This window comes from Lampetra fluviatilis, chromosome 22 (genome assembly GCF_964198595.1).
Source record: "Lampetra fluviatilis chromosome 22, kcLamFluv1.1, whole genome shotgun sequence".
NCBI classification, from domain to species: Eukaryota; Metazoa; Chordata; class Hyperoartia; order Petromyzontiformes; family Petromyzontidae; genus Lampetra; species Lampetra fluviatilis.
This window is the reverse complement of record NC_136296.1, coordinates 1,360,001-1,362,500: the sequence shown is the minus strand read 5'-3', so window position 1 is coordinate 1,362,500 and position 2,500 is coordinate 1,360,001. Positions and strand designations below refer to the sequence as shown.

General features: G+C 46.3%; 4 non-coding genes and 3 pseudogenes across 4 annotated transcripts; all 7 read left to right on the top strand.

Annotated features, from left to right (window-relative positions):
- The first annotated feature begins 248 nt into the window (after positions 1-248).
- Positions 249-367, top strand: LOC144938988 (5S ribosomal RNA). The gene has a single exon (XR_013638190.1). It is a non-coding gene; the product is annotated as a 5S ribosomal RNA (ribosomal RNA).
- A 249-nt stretch (positions 368-616) lies between these two features.
- LOC144939892 (5S ribosomal RNA) lies at positions 617-725 on the top strand (annotated as a pseudogene).
- Positions 726-974: 249 nt separating this feature from the next.
- LOC144939776 (5S ribosomal RNA) lies at positions 975-1,093 on the top strand (annotated as a pseudogene).
- Positions 1,094-1,342: 249 nt separating this feature from the next.
- On the top strand, positions 1,343-1,461 carry LOC144939325 (5S ribosomal RNA). The gene has a single exon (XR_013638512.1). It is a non-coding gene; the product is annotated as a 5S ribosomal RNA (ribosomal RNA).
- Positions 1,462-1,710: 249 nt separating this feature from the next.
- On the top strand, positions 1,711-1,829 carry LOC144940553 (5S ribosomal RNA). The gene has a single exon (XR_013639119.1). It is a non-coding gene; the product is annotated as a 5S ribosomal RNA (ribosomal RNA).
- A 249-nt stretch (positions 1,830-2,078) lies between these two features.
- Positions 2,079-2,197, top strand: LOC144938996 (5S ribosomal RNA). The gene has a single exon (XR_013638198.1). It is a non-coding gene; the product is annotated as a 5S ribosomal RNA (ribosomal RNA).
- Positions 2,198-2,446: 249 nt separating this feature from the next.
- LOC144940134 (5S ribosomal RNA) overlaps positions 2,447-2,500 on the top strand; it is a 109-nt pseudogene continuing 55 nt past the window's right edge.

The window sequence follows — 2,500 nt, the reverse complement described above, 5'->3', positions numbered from 1 at the left end:
TTGCATTTTCGTATCTGGATGGGTCGCGTTTTACTCTTCAATTCACCCAGTCAGTTCACCTGCCAATTGCACGCGGATATGGTGAACTGCATTGGGATCAAGATTTTCTTGTAAAAGACCGTTTAATGCCACTCTTTCGGGGCTCAACCAGGAGTCCAGAATAAACGTTTTCATGAGTGTTGACCTCCCGCAGTAGAGTTGAATCTTGATTTTCTCAAATGAATGTGCGCCAGGTCTCTGCAAGTATGGCCTACGACCATATCACCCTGAATGCGCCAGATCTCGTCTGATCTCGGAAGCTAAGCAGGGTCGAGCCTGGTTAGTACTTGTATGGGAGACTGCCTGGGAATACCAGGTGTTGTAGGCATTTGCATTTTCGTATCTGGATGGGTCGCGTTTTACTCTTCAATTCACCCAGTCAGTTCACCTGCCAATTGCACGCGGATATGGTGTACTGCATTGGGATCAAGATTTTCTTGTAAAAGACCGTTTAATGCCACTCTTTCGGGGATCAACCAGGAGTCCAGAATAAACGTTTTCATGAGTGTTGACCTCCCGCAGTAGAGTTGAATTTTGATTTTTACATATGAATGTGCGTCAGGTCTCTGCAAGTTTGGCCTAGAACCATATCACCCTGAATGCGCCTGATCTCGGAAGCTAAGCAGGGTCGAGCCTGGTTAGTACTTGGATGGGAGACTGCCTGGGAATACCAGGTGTTGTAGGCTTTTGCATTCTCGCATCTGGATGGGTCGCGTTTAACTCTTCAATTCACCCAGTCAGTTCACCTGCCAATTGCACGTGGATATGGTGTACTGCATTGGGATCAAGATTTTATTGTAAAAGACCGTTTAATGCCACTCTTTCGGGGCTCAACCAGGAGTCCAGAATAAACGTTTTCATGAGTGTTGACCTCCGGCAGTAGAGTTGAATCTTGATTTTAACATATGAATGTGCGTCAGGTCTCTGCAAGAATGGCCTACGACAATATCACCCTGAATGCGCACGATCTCGTCTGATCTTGGAAGCTAAGCAGTGTCGAGCCTGGTGAGTACTTGGATGGAAGACTGCCTGGGAATACCAGGTGTTGTAGGCTTTTGCATTTTCGTATCTGGATGGGTCGTGTTTTTCTCTTCAATTCACCCAGTCAGTTCACCTGCCCATTGCACGTGGATATGGTGTACTACATTGGGATCAAGATTTTTTTGTAAAAGACCGTTTAATGCCACTCTTTCGGGGCTCAACCAGGAGTCCAGAATAAACGTTTTCATGAGTGTTGACCTCCTGCAGTAGAGTTGAATCTTGATTTTTACATATGAATGTGCGTCAGGTCTCTGCAAATATGGATTACGACCATATCACCCTCAATCCGCCCGATCTCGTCTGATCTCGGAAGCTAAGTAGGGTCGAGCCTGGTTAGTACTTGGATGGGAGACTGCCTGGGAATACCAGGTGTTGTAGGCTTTTGCATTCTCGCATCTGGATGGGTCGCGTTTAACTCTTCAATTCACCCAGTCAGTTCACCTGCCAATTGCACGTGGATATGGTGTACTGCATTGGGATCAAGATTTTATTGTAAAAGACCGTTTAATGCCACTCTTTCGGGGCTCAACCACTAGTCCAGAATAAACGTTTTCATGAGTGTTGACCTCCCGCAGTAGAGTTGAATCTTGATTTTTACATATGTATGTGCGTCAGGTCTCTGCAAGTAAGCCCTACGACCATATCACCCTGAATGCGCCCGATCTCGTCTGATCTCGGAAGCTAAGCAGGGTCGAGCCTGGTTAGTACTTGGATGGGAGACTGCCTGGGAATACCAGGTGTTGTAGGCTTTTGCATTTTCGCATCGGGATGGGTCGTGTTTTACTCTTCAATTCACCCAGTCAGTTCACCTGACAATTGCACGCGGATATGGTGTACTGCATTGGGATCAAGATTTTCTTGTAAAAGACCGTTTAATGCCACTCTTTCGGGGCTCAACCAGGAGTCCAGAATAAACGTTTTCATGAGTGTTGACCTCCCGCAGTAGAGTTGAATCTTGATTTTAACATATGAATGTGCGTCAGGTCTCTGCAAGTATGGCCTACGACCATATCACCCTGAATGCGCCCGATCTCCTTTGATCTCGGAAGCTAAGCAGGGTCGAACCTGGTTAGTACTTGGATGGGAGACTGCCTGTGAATACCAGGTGTTGTAGGCTTTTGCATTTTCGCATCGGGATGGGTCGTGTTTTACTCTTCAATTCACCCAGTCAGTTCACCTGCCAATTGCACGTGGATATGGTGTACTACATTGGGATCAAGATTTTTTTGTAAAAGACCTTTTAATGCCACTCTTTCGGGGCTCAACCAGTAGTCCAGAAAAAACGTTTTCATGAGTGTTGACCTCCCGCAGTAGAGTTGAATTTTGATTTTTACATATGAATGTGCGTCAGGTCTCTGCAAGTTTGGCCTAGAACCATATCACCCTGAATGTGCCTGATCTCGGAAGCTAAGCAGGGTCT